This window comes from Syngnathoides biaculeatus, chromosome 5, assembly GCF_019802595.1.
Source record: "Syngnathoides biaculeatus isolate LvHL_M chromosome 5, ASM1980259v1, whole genome shotgun sequence".
Lineage (NCBI taxonomy): Eukaryota > Metazoa > Chordata > Actinopteri > Syngnathiformes > Syngnathidae > Syngnathoides > Syngnathoides biaculeatus.
Window position 1 is genome coordinate 7,257,718 of NC_084644.1, and position 16,281 is coordinate 7,273,998.

Genomic DNA, 16,281 nt, shown 5'->3' on the forward strand with positions numbered 1-16,281 from the left:
CGCTGCGATAGCGTGTTACTGCCGTGTCTGTGATTTTTACCGGTATGTTTTTTTTTTAACCGGCCTTGTTAGCGTGGCGCCAGTATTAGCATTTGCGCGGTGTTCGTGTTAGCGTGACACTAGCGTTAGCATTAGCATAGCGCCGCTAGCGTTAAACTGTCTGTGTACCGTCTTTCTTTGTAAGTATCTTGTGTTTCAATGTGGGCACTTGCGGCTTTTACACAGCTGCGGCGTATGTATGTACCAAATGGTATTTCCTTTACAAATGTGAGGCTTATAACCAGGTGTGCTCTGTAGGCCAGGAATTACGGTAATCCAGTTAATACTCATTTGTACTGACAGTGGCCATCCATCGTCTTTTCTCATTTCTTTTAGTTCCTTTTACCCATCAAGGACTTCTGCTGTTTACTCGAGTACTTCACCACTCTCCTTTTTCTTTCCCAATTTGCCTCTACTATTCATGTATCTTCTGTTTACTACTCTCATTACTTTTCATCTCATGGGATGACATAAAATCGTCATAATTTATTCTATTAAATGCATTGACGAAGCTGCGGGTCTTTTGAGACAGAATATGTTGCTTTCCATTTCTAATGTTAACGTGTATGCATATATGGTTGTTGTTTTTTTTCATAGATTCTACCTCCACTGGGGTCACTACTCAAAACTCACCCGTTTATCATTTAAAAAAAAAAACGTTGATCTTCAAGTGTTTGTTAAAAGTCAGCCTAAACCTCTTCATCTTCAATGTAAAGGAGCAAAGGGGCTGTAAATGTGTACTTGGCAAGTCTATGACTTCCTCTCAACAAAAATAAATGCAATAAAGTGTTTGTTAAAGGTCAAAAAGGCCCTCTTCCCCTCCACTCTTCACCGTTTCCCCCTCCTCTTCCTCCACTGTTTTCTGTCTGTCTAGCAGTTTCCCGAGAAGCATCATTTTACACCCCGGAGAGACTCTTTTCTCAGTATGTGTTCGTCTTGTACAAGTGGCCGCATGATTCATGTTCACACTCGAGTTCGTGACTCGGCGCTTGTGCGTGTATATGTGTGTGTGTGAGACAGAGTATTTATTAACGGCCATTTGCTTCCTTTGATGGCGTGTTTGTGTGCATGTGTGAGTGTGTGTTCCCCTGTTGTGACAGTGCCGAAATCCAAGCTGACATCCCCCGCCCCGCTCCATGCAACAGCATATGCCCCTCAGCAAGACCACTGGGAGACTCCGGCTGGAAGCGGAACGAGGGCGGATGGGATGAAGGGCAAGAATAGAGAGTTTGAGGAGGGCAGAATAATGGGTAATTGGTTGGAATAAGAAAAGAATGAAAATGAGAGAGAGATGCCAGCAGTGAAAGTGCAGGAGAAGAGAAAGCACCCCCGCCAGGCTGCTGTTCGGTCCCACTCGCGTTGTGCATGTGTTAAATGTAAAGCTGCCGGCTGACTCACCACCCCACCGGCTCGTGTTCCGCACTCGACTGCTCTTGTCTGACGGGGAGGCGGCGCAGTCCCGCTCGCTGATGGAAGCCCCCTCTTCTAATGATCATCTTGCTTTCTTTCTCCTGCTCCCTGCAATCTTTGGCACCACGGGCTCGCAGAACTGCAGCAGTATCATGCTAAAGTGAACTTTACATAAAAATAGAGTTGCACTCAGTAGATCCTCAATAATCTTATTGAACTTCAGCTCATAATCTGGTTCCCAAAAAACATTTGGGCATACTCCTGATGATCAGAGACTGAATATAGCAATACAGGGAGTCCTCGGTCTACGACTGAAATCTGTTCCTACGGTACCGACTTAACTTGAATATCGACTTTAGTCGGATTCTACCATTAAAGTCAGAATTTATGTCAAAATACTGTGCATAAATAAACAAATACATGGAAAGAAACAAGATGATGTACTTAGCTTTACTGCTGAGAGGTGGATGGAGAAGAAGGGGAGGCTGTGCTTCGCTATTGCAAAGGAACCTGGTCCTCAAACCTCTCCATCTCGACGAGAATCAAAGAACCTTGTTTTGTGATCCGACAAGATATGAGCTTTGTCTTTAATAATTGTCACCACGGTCGACCGACTGAAACCTTGGTGGTGTTGGTGAGGGCGAATAATGCGAAGTTACTCCCGGCGCACAAACACGGACAAGCATTGGCCAGACAAAATGGCGGACGAGGGACGGGCATTGTAAAGTTGAAACGTCTTAGCTCGAGACCGTCTTAACCTGAGAACTCCCTGTAGTTCTGAAACGTTTTGGGCAAAGTAGAACCACAAAAAATACTTGACTCTTCAAGTACCACCCTCATAACCAACATGAAAATACAGTGACGTAGCAGACCCTGGTGTTCATCAAAAATGAGGTGGAAGTGTAAGAAAAAGAAAAAGTTTACTTAATGATTCCGTTCAAATACATTGCACGTAAAGGTTAACTAAAAATGTATCTAAATGAAGTTTCAAAAAGATTAGTTGCATAATTGCACAGTTTAAACATTTAAATAAGGGATTCTTTCGTGTACCACTAGAGGGAGCCCACATAACACGAATCGTACCACACTTTTGAGAACCACCATTGTAGGGGATCTATCGGGACATTCAGTGGTTAATATAAAATCGTAAAAATAACGACCACACATGATTTACTTAAAGTGCGCGATATGGGAACCAGTCGATGTCGTCAACGGCTTTGTATTAGCGAACTGCTGACGCACTTCAGCCAGGCGAGGGAAGGAAGAACCACAAAACCCGCTGCATCAGCATTTGGTCTGATAACGCGTTTCAGAATCTCATCACTCATCGTACCTAAAAGCAGTTACGCCACCTCTGACACGAGGAGGTGAGCAGCAGAATGTTCTCCACGATGACCTCGGGTTTTGTCTTAACCGTCAGAGCGATCCTGCTCTCATCTGCGAAGAGAACAAGAACACCAGTGACGACTCTGAACATTACGACGTTCTTAAATTGAGGCGTCCTCAAACGTCTTGCGTCCGGGGAATCCACCCTGAAAAGGGATTTTTTTTCCCATATTTTTTCAAAGGATGCCCTCGTACTGTAATCCATTGCATCATGTTACCACTTGTGGCAAGAGTTGTAGCAAAATGCAAAAAACATTTTTTTAAAAGTCAGGAATAACTGCAAAAGGATGAGGAGGCGCAAATTCTCTGAAAATAGAGGTTGTCTTTCTAATTGTCTAAATCCTTTGCACAACAGCATGTAAAACTGATTCCGATATTGTTATTGCTTGCAATATCCTGAAACTGTCTGGGTTATGACGTTAAGGCCTTCACTATAGAGTTTGTGCACCTACGTCATAAAATCACGTGACATCGCCATATTTCTGGTCTAACAAAGCGTTGTTGAAAGTTAATTGCGTTGAGACGAAACGAAAATATGTCTTGTAGGACGACATCCAGAGTTTTGTCCGTTACCGTTAAACATTTAGAAGGTGATCATAAATAAAGGTACAGTATGTGGAAAACTGAGAGACACTTGACATGGAGGATCGATATTTAATGCTGAAGTTGATATTTTCGCCGATAGGAAACTGGACTGTTAATTGGCTTCCGCTTGTCTTGGACAACTGGATCTACACATGGATCTGGTGAGTAAGACGTGGAGATTTACTCGGAAGAGTTTGAAAGCGTAGAAAAGTCTGGACGCAAATACTTTGTTACTGGATCTGTTCTCAATCAGGAATAAATCCCACATCGTGACGGACCCACTCAGATTATTTTCAATATAAATACCAATATCTAACTGACAATGACCCGTGGTTTTATGCAAACTCGCATTCATTAACTATGATTGGGGAAAACATTTAGGACGGCCAGTCGTTTCCTCCGTACACGGAAGCGTATCGCGGCCACATGTTAACCTCCGTAAGCCTCTGTGTGACTGGCGGTTTATTTATTTATTCAAATGAGCCAATTTGGCAATATAAATACTTCTTGGTAATTTGAGATTTGAGAAAAATAATTCCTACCTGAGATGGAGTGATCGTTACACAGGCGCGTGCGTATTTTGGTTGGGCACTATCCATCACGTTTAATTGCCGAAATCCATCAATCTTTTCTGGTCTTTTCAGCTGGTATTCTATAGAATTAACTCTTTAAAGACCTGTCTCATCTGTTGTGACAATCAACAGCACAACAGGTCTCTGGTATTATTATTAAATATTCTCCTCCGGTTCAATGACTGACAATATGGCGCCGTGAAAATGGTGACATCACGTGCACGAACGCTGTACAGTATTAACAACTAACTATTCTAACTTGTCTTCATCTCGCGTACACTTCAGGGTCATCGGTTTTTCCCCAGCGTTGTGCTGATGGGGAATGCACAGGTGGAAATAAAACTAAAACAACTTTATAAATGAATTTAGTTGGCTCAAGAAAGCCCTTTTATGATGATGTACTGTATTCAAATTTATACCATTAAAAACTGCCGAAATCCTCAAAAACAATGACAAGATATTTCTGTCACAGATGGAGACAAAGGTATTTTATTTTATTTTATTTAACTTTTTCCCCCCACAGTGAGCTGACCAAAGCATTTTGGCCCGGAAAACCCAATTAGAGTAAAGATTGAACCGCAGACAGATAACCAGTCTAGACGCCTAAAAGCACCGCAAGGCCGCAGAATTAATAGTGACGGGATTGCTTGTTTGAATAAGATGATGCAATCTTGCGGCTCAAAAAAGAAGCGGGGGGGGGGGGGGGGAGAACGGAATTAAGAAGACGGAAGAACTTTTAAGCTCAGATGAGTCAAGTCTGACAAGAAAAACGTCGCCTTATATTCACGTTATTAAAATAAATGACAGTTTTCCGAACACTTTGAGCTGGGATGGATTTAGTTGTTTCAACTGATATGCCTGCCCATACATTTATTGCATATGAAGGTGGTTTTAGTGTGAGATGTCATCTCAGCCGTCAAAATTGTGCAGACAAAACGTGGGCAAAATGCTGAACGGCTTGCCGACGTGCGTCAGTAAAATTACAGAAGATATCTTTCAAATCCAAACTAACAAACTAACTCGCTAACTCTCAGTTTTGGGTTTCAAATATTTTTTGTCGCAGCAATCCTGACACTTTTCCAACACACTTTGTATATTAAATTGAATAATGAATCCATTGACTTTTTTTTTTTTTAACCTGAAATACCTTTTTCAAACAAAAACATCGTTAACCTTCCATTTTGCGTTCTCTAAAGCACAAGTTGTCAAACTCAAGGCCCGGGGGCCAGATGCGGCCCGCGACATGATTTTATGCGGCCCCCGAAGGCAAATCATGTGTCAACTTCCATGATTTTTGTTCAAATTTGAACCAAAATTTCAAACGGTCATATCATAAATGACGACGACGAGATATTGCAAGCATTTTTGTGTTAGCAAACATCATCAATAGTTGAAAAACCAATTTCCTTTGATTTATGATTCCAAAAGTATCTGATACATTTCATGTGTAAATATTTATATTTATATATAGATTTTCATCGTTTCAGTCATAATGGCCCTCTGACAGAAACCGTAGCTACAATGTGGCCGGCGATTAAAAAAAAAAAAAAAAAAAAAGAGTTTGACACCCCTGCTCTAAAGAGTGAAATGTGTTCGGTGCTGCTGTTTTGGTTAATAACGGAACTTGCAAAAGAGTTTCCTCTGTACTCAATAGAGTGATGTAATTATAGTTACTTTTCCCTTTTTCATGATGGAAAATGGGATATGATTCTATTTGAGCAAGGTGCTTATTTGTCTGAAGTTAATGCGCCTCGGCGACTTACCGGGGCAGGCGTCTTTTTGAGGAAATAGAGCATGCGTGTCAGTTTTGTACTTAGGGCAGAAATCAGAAAGATATTATTCTGAGAATAAACAGTGGGATGCACGACTCCTGGACATGTTTTGGGGATCAAAACAAGCGTGTTAGAGGAAGGGAATAAAAAAAGGCAGCGATGGGAGATGTGGGGGGGAGGTTTGGGTTTGGGTTTGGAGAGGTTTACATTTAAGGGAAAAATGGTTTCGTTTCTTTCTCTCAATTCCCACCGGGGACTTATACTGTACATGAAAGACGTGAAGCGCAATGCTTTCCTGCTGTTTTAATACTTGCTTTGAACAAGCGCTTTACCGTGTACGTCAGGTGAAGTGTGGCTTGTTGCTTGTTGGTGGGTAAGCATTCGTTCCTATCTCTGTATACTGTGTACACGTGCGTGTGTGTTTGTGTGTCTATATATAGATATATAGTGATGCCTCGGTTCTCGACCACAATCCGTTCCAGAAAACGGTTTCAGAAGCGACTTGTTCGAAAACCGAATCGATGTTTCCCATTACAATGAATGGTAAAAGAAATAATGCGTTCCAGGCCCAAAATGTTTGGCTTTTTAAAACATTTTTTCTTTAGCTTTTCCCGATAATAAACTGTATAGTAGAAATACATGTATAGTTTGAATTTATACTTTAAGTTTATATGATAAAATAATTCAAGAAATATTTAAGAAATATATTTATTTTTTTGGTTAAAATGAATGCTTTAGTAGTAGAGTATGCTAGGCTTGGAGTTCATTGCCAACTCAGCCCCCAGCCTTGTAAACTTTTTTTTTTTTTTGTAAACAGCAATACGGGGGAGTTCAAGCACCAATTTTTGGTTGAAAACAGAAGCAAAAAAAATCTCAAATTTTTATTTGAAAACCAATTTGTTCGAAAACGGGGACAAGACTTTACTGAGTCAAGACTCGGTTCTCAAACGCAATCTGTTCCAGAAAACGGTTAGAGAAGTGATTTGTTCGAAAAAAACCAAATCAATGTTTCCCATTACAATGAATGGTAAAAGAAATAATGCGTTCCAAGCCTAAAGAATTGGGCTTTTTAAAGCATTTTTTCAGCTTTTCCTGATACTAAACTACATAGTAGAAATACTTGTATAGTTCAAATTTATACTTTAAGTTTATATAATATAATAATATAAGTATTTATTTTTTGCTTACAATGTATGCATTAGTAGTAGAGTACGCTAGGCTGGGAGTGCATCGCCGAATCTGTAGCAACTCAGGCACCAGCCTTGTAAACATTTTTTTTGTAAACAGCTGGTCTGGCCGCACGCAATACGGGTACGAGTACCGATTTTCGTTCGAAAAAGAAGCCAAAACATCTTGAAATTTTCATTCGAAAACCAATTTGTTTGAAAATATACATAGGCGGCACGGCAACTCAGCTGATAAAGCGTTGGCCTCACAGCTCTGTGGAGTTTACATGTTTTCCCCGTTCCTCCCTGAGTTTCCTCTGGGCACTCCGGTTTCCTTCCACATGCCCAAAACATGCAACATTAATTGGACACTCTAAATTGCCCCAAGGTGTGATTGTGAGTGCGGCTGTTTGTCTCCATGTGCCCTGCGATTGACTGGGGACCAGTTCAGTGTGTACCACGCCTCCTGCCCGTTGACAGCTGGGATAGGCTCCAGCACCCCCCGCGACCCTTGTGAGGATAAGGGGCTAAGAGAATGGATGGCTCTCTCTCTCTCTCTCTCTCTCTCTCTCTCTCATATATATATGTATATATACACACGGGCGCACACACTCAATTAACACTTCTCTGTTTAGCCGTGTGTGGGTTAATCAAAGATTTGCTTTTCATCTAATAATTAGATTGCTCCAACATTTCTACATTAAAATCCATGGTCTGAACAGCAAAGGTTAGGAAATGAAAGGCAAGAGGAGAGAGTGAGAGAAGGAGTCCAAAGGCGTCCGCTTTGCTGTGTGTACATAATATCATGCGCAAGAGCGCATGAAGGTGAGCCGGTCACATTATGATACGCCGCAGCCACGGACGGGAAACATTCATCGTGCGCAAATTTTAATTGGAGGAAAAAGAAACGGCTTCTAAGTCACTGTGGATTACAGCACAGACAGCAGGTAGCGTTTACAAAAACGCAGGCAGCAAGTTCGGGAAGATAAATGTAATTGTGCTTTCCAAAGATGAAATATTTTTATTTTAATTTTTTTAGGTTACTGCTTCGACCTCTGGCTTTCCGATTCCTTCTCCTCCCGCATTCTCGTCTCCTCCGGCTGCCTCCTTTTATTTGTTTCAGCACTTTTCGAGCGCTTTTCACAGCGGGACCTGCTGATCACAGGCCTCCGTGTAAAATGATTTCACTTGCATCAGTGAAATGTCACGCCGACTTGTGTCGCCGGAATGAAAAGAATTCAATGCAGCTGTCACGCGGCGTGATTGATGAAAACTGAAAATAATACTTGTGTGATACATTAATTATCAGGCGGCCATGCATCCATCCATTATCCAAACTGCTTATTCCGCACGGGAGGCGTGCAGGTGGAGAGTTTGTCGTCGCTCGTTTCTGACGAAGATAAGCAATCTGCAGTTGCAGGCGTAGGAAATGGCAGCAGTTCTTCAAAGCCCAAAAAAGGCAGGGGCTGGGGAAACTGCGGCCCGTGGGCCACGCGAGGCCCGCGAGAGATAGTGATCCAGCATATACTTTGGAAAACATATCATAGCTCAACTGTTAAAACAAAAACGACGCTCGTAGTATACAGCATGGAGAGTCAATATACATATTACTATTTCAATAATACTAATCTGTTCAATTTCAGTATTAATAGATGACACCTTCAGCATGATTTCCAGTATTTGTCACCTGAAGGTTGATGCACGTTGATGCAATGAACATTGCTGTAAATTGCTGGTGTGTCCAGACTGTACGGTTGATAATATTCATAAAAATGAATCATGGAGCGCAAGTGTCGTGGCGTAAGAGGAGCCACATATGGCGGCTGAGGACCCCATGAGGCAGGACCATGGCTGCGGTCCATCATTAAAAGATAATGATATAATTATAAATATACAGGAAAAACTGAACAACTGCAACTGGCTGCCAAGCAGTTCAGGGTGTACCCTGCCTCCTGCCTGTTGATAGGTGTGATAGGCTCCAGCACTCCCGCGACCCTCGTGAGGACAAGCGGCTTTGAAAATGAATGAATGAATCTACAGAAAAACGTATACGGCATTTCTAAATAAAACTCAGTGCTCAATGAAAACTACATTGAAAACTAAAAATGAACAGATAAAACTAGTATAAACGTGATAATTCTAAAACAATAATAAAGCACAGATTAAAAATGAAATTAAATGTTTAAAATCTAAATTAAAATGGGATTACAGTATTAATTAAAAACTGAATTAAAACAAAAAGTGCGTTACGAGCCTATTCCAAAAAACCATGAACATTCCCTGCACCCCTGAAGTACTCCGGTAGGGTGTTCCATCCACGGAGGCGGTGAAATGTCACGTTTAATGTGTTATGACTATAATCATTTCACACAACCTGCTCTCCAGGTGAGAGACCTATGTCCTCTCAGTTATGAAAAATTAAAATATTTGATGTCAGTCATGGTTTTTTTTTGTGTTCACATTTGATCTTGTAAACTCCCAAGTAGTGGGATTGTGGAACGTCTTTACTGTCTTTGTCTTTGCAGCATGAGAAGTACTACTTTGAATAGCGCGGTATGGGCATGGTGTATCTCTTCTATAATCATATCATAACGCATCCGTGTCCTGTAATTTCCACTGTGGCAGCAGACGTCCAAGCTTCTATTTTGTTGTACTAACGTCTCTCGCTGCTTCCGACAGAGCCAGGCAGTCCCAACTAAGCGAATTAATTCAATCCTGTCTCCCAAATCGAGATGCCGTTGTCAGCTATTTGTCACATTGTTCAGGACAAAATAGTGACGTGACTTTGTGAATACACTTCTGGGAGGCAAAGTTTAATGCCGGCGCCGAGATGGACAACAAACATTCTGTCATTCCGGTGCGCATTCTCCTTGCGGAATGTCGACTTTCTTTGCATAAACTTATTCGCGTAATGAACGGTTATTGCGGGTGGGACAGCAATGGACCTTTCCCACCTGTCAATCGCTCGTACAATAATAGCCAATCAGATAGCCGCATTGGCTTAACCCGTCTTGACACGCACCTCTCGCCATATTGTCCCACAAGCAATGCTGGTTGTCAGTAGTGTGCGCTTGGAAAAGTTAATGTTATAAAGAAAATGGTCCTCAAATGCGCTTGGGGAGCGTGCAATTCTGATGAAAGATATCCGGCTAGGTTACAAGGGGCCCGGTTGATTCATTTTCCAAAGCCTAAAACACAGTTGACGAAGTGTCTACGAGGAATTATGGCTTGTGGAAGGCCACACGTACAACTAAATGTGAACAATATCAACAAACACAAGGTTTCATGTTCATGGGTAAGTGAGGGAGATGTATCTTCTTGGAGTTTCATTGAATTATAATCAGTGCAGGAGAAGAACTTTCACTTTGTTAGTGTATCACTGACCTGCTGAATGAAGTGCGTCATGTTTTATGCCGAAGAGTCGGGTTAGGGATACATAAATGCGCGATGTCATGCAAGTAAAAATCTCCATTTTTCCATTTATATCACATCGGACTTTTAAGACAGAGCACTGGGTTCCATTACGAGCCAAGTCAAATGAATACACCCACTCATTGATATTACTCGTGATCTTTCCAAGTAAAAAGTACTCACCCTGCTTTACATGCACAGTACGATTCGACTATTTTATCCTGTTGGATCTCAATATGAAGTTTGTGAGGCGTCAAACGTTTTTGCATCGATCGCCAACGTTTCGCTGTAACTCTGACATTGCGTCGTGCTCCGTCCAAAATCTTAATTCCATGTACACATGCTTGCGTGAAATAGTTGAGACCTCTCTGCAGGACTCTCTTGAACAAGTCTGACGGATTTGTGGAAAAACACACCCCAATATCATCTGGAATACGCGATAGAGAATCCACTTCAAACCTGTTCTGTTCAATCGCCATTTTGTCAGTTTATGGGACATGGCTGAGGGGGCGGAGCTTAAAATCGCCATCGGAAGGATCCATTGGATAGACGACTTGCGGTTCTACACAAATAAAGACGTGGAAACCTTCGAACATGAGCCACGAGTTGCAGGCACCAGCAAACGGCACAGATTGTTTTATTCCTCCTCACTTGGTTTGACAAAGCCACTGGTGATCTTCAAACCCCCTTCAACAAAGCTCTTCTCATGAGGCCTGATCCTCCCCTAACATCTCTCTCTCTCTCTCTCTCTCTCTCTCTCTCTCTCCTCTCTCGGTCCTGTTTGCGCTCGGCCACCTTTCAGTCAGCCGTCACCTTCTCCCCTCTTTGTTTTTTTTCTTACCGCCGTCCTGCTGGCTCCCTCCGCTTCCCTCCCCTCTCGGTTTGTTCCAAGGATCAAACAAGGATCTCGCTCGCTCTCTCTCGCCCAGGCTCCATCATCACCTGAGAGAAGAAAACACACATCACACATGCACAGACCGGACTTTTCTTTTAGTGTGTTGGAACGTTCACGTCTCCGCTCAGAATTCTCAGAGTTGTCCCGGTCAAAGTAGGAGATAACCTTTCAACTCGTCTATTCCTTTGGATCAGAGGAAACCGGAGGCGGAGAGGAAAGGCAACCAGAGGAGAGCAAAGTCGAATGATGTCAGACGGGAAGAAATCAAAATAGAAGTCGATGAAATCAGCTCGCACTCCCCAAAAATATAGTGTGAAGACACACACACACACACAAATTTGGAATTACTCTCTAAAGTCAGTAATTTTGTGTTGTCATGTCATCTTGTAACTAAAAGAGGATCTCAAAATATTGAGAAAAGTAATACTGTACGCGCACGTGGACTTAGTCTGGAAAAAAAAATCCCTATGGCAAAAAAAAATGTACTCATCCAAAAATTCACAAGATGTTGTAGCTCATCGCTGACTGTGCAAACAGAAGATATTGTTTGCAAAGTCAAACTTTTGTTAAACAACTCGTAGAGAGTGCAGGTGTCTTTATGTAAACGGCGTTCTGTGGTTTGATTGGTCGTTCATCGAGACCAGGGGTGCCCAATTAACTTTGGCAAGGGGCCACATGAGAAACCAGAATTGTGTCACAGGGCCACATCATCAATTATTAGAGCTCAATTCTTAATTTTGTCCCATTATAAAATGCATTAATCTCTATATTTTGAATAGCTGGTCCTGCTAATTGGAATAAAAATATTCTGTCAATATTTATATAAATAGGCTATGCGGGATTGTGGTGAGTATGTCAAATAAGAAAATATTCCTTTGCGCTTTCTTCATCAGACAGATTTCTGTATTTATCCTCATGTTTGGTCATGTATTTCAAATTATAGTCTTAACACAGCGAACATACCACAAATTAAGCGCACAGCTTTACCGTTGACTTTTGTAATACTTCGTAGTCCATGTTTTGTTGAAAACACGGCATTTATCAATTTTTCTTTTCTTGCCATGAGCTGACATCTCAAACCTAATCTAGCTAGCATAACTTGTTGCTGTTTACCTACACTCACAGGTCACTGCTCGCACATGCATCCACATGGAAGTAAATGCGAACCTAACGCTTTTCAAAATAAAAGCAACACAGCTGTATTGTACGGAAGGGTATAACTGTCACACCCCCCAAAAAAATGTGTGAAATTATTCACATTATAATGTGAATTGTTTCACATTCTCGCCGCATTATAATGTGAATTGTTTCACATTATAATGTGGTTAATTACACGTTATAATGTGAATCATTTCACATTATAATGTGAAACGCAACCTTTTTTTTTTTTGGGTGTGGGAGTAATATGCTTCCGTAGTATTGCATATTCGGCAAAAAAAAAAATTTTTAAAAAATATATAATATATATATATATATTTTTTTTGTTTTGTTTTGTTTTCTCTCTCTCTCTCTCTCTCTCTCTCTCTCTCTCTCTCTGTATATATATATATATATATATATATATATACACACACACACACACACACACATTTATTTTCTTGAATATTATTGGTCTTGCGCAGGCCGGACACAATCATCCATAGGGCCAAATGTTGCCTGCGGGCCTTGGAATGGTGAGCAAAATACTCTCGAAAGTCTCCGTTCTCGAACAAATCAGTTTTCAAACGAAAATGACGAGATTTTTTTTTTTTTTGCTTCTGTTTTCGAACGGAAATCGGTACTCGAACGCCTGCGACAAAACCCAAAAATAACATATCGCGCGCAGCCCGACCAGCTGACCCATGACGCGCTTTGTTGTGAATTCCCACGCCGTGGAAAAACCCGGAAATAACATAACGCGCGCGGCGTGATCAGCTGACCCACGACTCACGTTATTGTGAATTTGAACGCACCGCGAAAAAACACAGAAATAACATAACGCTGGTCCACGACAGCCTCTGTACGCAGACGTGGGAACTATGAATCCGGTTTTTGAACAAATCGGTTCTCGAACCACCTTTTGTAATGGATTGTGGTCGAGAACCGAGGTTGTACTGTGTAAAAAAATGTTAAAAACATGAAAAATATAATTTGCTTGTTATGTATCATTATTGTTCTTATGTCTGATCTAATGAGAGCAACATTATGATTATGTATATGGTTTGATTCAAAGTTGACCACCTCCCTTGATGCATAAAAAAACGAAAATTCTTCAGATGAACCTGAAGTTACCCCTGTCACCCATAAATCCAGTTAATACGCACACCCCGGGAACCCGCATAATCACGTCAGTAAGATTTTCATCATCTCTTCAGGCCGGTCCTTCTCAGTTCAGCTCTGTCCCGCGTCCATTGTGGCGTACTTTAATCTGTCGGCGCTGACCGGCTGGGAACGAAACAGGTGGTACGTGACAGCAGGTATGAGCCGACTTCAAAGCAGCCGGAGTGAGATTGGGAGAGGGGGGATGGCACCGACAGATCTGTAAACAAACAAACCGCAAAAAAAGAGGGAAAAAATAGAAGGACTCAGGAGCAGAGTGAAGGGAAAGGTTTGTGACTGTAAGAATGATGATACAAGACAGCTTGAATACCAATTTATCTGCGGGGAAAGATGACAGTCCTGCAATAAACTCCAAAAATGAATCATCGGCCCATATGTGCGCACCGGTGTGTGTGTGTGTGTTTTATACACGCGCTTATTATTAATCTCCCAAATCGCAGCGGATATCCTGAATATTCAATCTTATAGGAAGCTGCAACTCTAGGCGTGTACTGTTACCTTTATTGGCTTCTCTCTGAGGATCATGTAAGGTGGATGTGGACATTGTTTAACGAGGCCTGGGACCGGGACGGAGGCGAGGAGGGGAAGGGAGGCGGAGGACGAGCCGGGAAGGAGGTTCCGATTGGAGAAGGGGAGGCAAAAAAGTAGAGGGTAGCGTGGAGGGCAAGCGGTCGTACGGAGGGAGGGGGCGGGATGATGAGAGGAAGTGTGTTTAGAGGAGAGGCAGGGTAATGTATGTGATATGTAGCCTGAGGGTGGGTGGGGGGTGGGTGGAATAAAGACTGGAAGAGAAACGAAGCAGAAAACAGAGCGTAAATGACATCTAGCCCAGAGAAAGCTTCGTTCAAGGTGAGACAGAGGTAAGCGCCGGGCGAAGGACCGACCACGAGCCTCCTCTTCCCTTCCTCCTCTTCCCTCCCCCGTCGCTGTGGAACACGAGACTACACAGCAGCGAAAAGAGGAAAAAAAAAAAAAGCTCCAAGTCAGCTCTTCTCTTTGCTCTTCTTCTTTCGTCCAAGGTTGCCACATGAGCCCTCGCGGGGAAGGCGGCGCAACGCGCGAGGCATGCTGGGAGGTCGGGACATGTTGCACCGGGATTTTGACCAGCTGATGCAAATGCGGCCGCGGCAACGCGAGAGCAGCAGCGAGAATCCAATTGTTTTTGTCGGCTGAACCTTCACAGACCTCGGCTCCAGCGCCGGTATTCTATTTTAGCAGCCTCGTCGCCGCTGCACGCGGTCAATTGCTGAAAAATAGAAGGTCTCCAGCCATTTCGAGTTATTTCCAAGATGTCCACGTGGCTTCTCAAATGACATAAAATGCTCGCAGAATTTGTCAGATTTTCCTGCCCACATATCGCTAGGCAGAGTTTTTTCTGATGTTCCAAAAACATCTTTAGTATGTTAAGTTGATTGAAGAATCAAAATTGTCCTTCGGAGTGGATGTGAGTGTGAAGGGTTGTTTGACAATCTGTGCCAGGGTGCACCAGGTTTTTTATCCAAAGTCCGTTTGTAAGGCAAAAATGTCGTGAAAAATTTGGTAGACAAGATGTGACAAAGCGGTTGTATTGCGTTTAAGGCAATTTAATTGCACACACAACAATATAACACAAATAGTCGAATAGTCACCAAATAGTTACCAAAGTTGAACGAATGTTGCCAAACAGGCCAAAGTTCTTTCCAGCGAATATTCCAAGTGAATGAATGTGCCGGAAAAGTCCAAAGACGAAGGGCAGAAGGCGTCCGTGTACTTGTCCCAAGCAGCGGTGCGGTGGTAAGAAGCCCCGTTGACGGTCTTTCTCGTCCTTATATAGACACTCCTTGGAACATTTCAGAATTCCGCATCACAAAAGATCTGAATCATATTAACTTAAAAGTATAAAAGGAAAGCGCATCATATCATATCACCTTACAAGGAATAGTTCCTATGAACAGAGACGTCTTGTTATTTGTTCTTGTTGCTTTGTTGTTCTTTGTTTTGAATGTCCAACTGCTGGAAGAAAAATTCCTCGTGTTTTTCCACACTTGGCCAATAAAAATGATTCTGATTCTGATTTTAAGAATACACACGTCAGATACAATTTAATACAAGCTATATGCACATATGAACAAGCAAGTTATCATCTGCCTGCTGCAAAGGGCCCCTAACCATCACAGATATCCTTCTGAGCCGGAATAGAACTCATGCACATGACGTCACCGTTTTCACGGCGCCATATTGCCGTTCAAAAAGAGCTGCTCGACATTGTGGGAGATGTTGAACCGGTGCAGAATATTCACAATACCAGAGACCTGTTATGCTGTTGGTTATCACAACAGACATTCAAAGATGTCATTCTATAGAATACCATCTGAAAAGACCAGAAAAGATTGACGGATTTCGGCAATTAAATGCGATGGCTGGTGCCCAACCAAAATACACACATGCGTGTGTAGTGATGGCTTCAGTTCAGGTAGGATTTATTCTTCTCAATCTCAAATTCCCAAGAGGTATTAATAAGGCCAGTTTGGCTCATTTGAGAACAATCCATTTTAAAAAAAATCACAGGGAGTTGTCGCCAACGTACACAGAAGCGTGTTGCGGCCACATGTTGAACTTCGGTAAACCTCTCCCTGACACTTTTTTTTTTTCAATATGCATTGTTCTCAAATGAGTCCAATGCGTTTTTTTTTTTTAAAAAAAAGAAAATAATCTGTCCGTCACAGAGTTTTCGTAGGTTAAAGTGT

General features: G+C 42.1%; 1 long non-coding RNA gene across 3 annotated transcripts in view; it reads left to right on the forward strand.

Annotated features, from left to right (window-relative positions):
• Nucleotides 1-16,281, forward strand: part of LOC133500602 (uncharacterized) — a 166,012-nt gene that overhangs the window by 57,266 nt on the left and 92,465 nt on the right. For 2 of the 3 annotated variants that reach the window (XR_009794963.1, XR_009794964.1), the window contains exon 3: nt 14,575-15,522. The exons of the other annotated variant lie outside the window; for it this stretch is intronic. This is a non-coding gene — a long non-coding RNA (uncharacterized LOC133500602). Of the gene's footprint in view, nt 1-14,574; nt 15,523-16,281 lie in introns of those variants that run through there. 3 annotated transcript variants of the gene reach the window in all.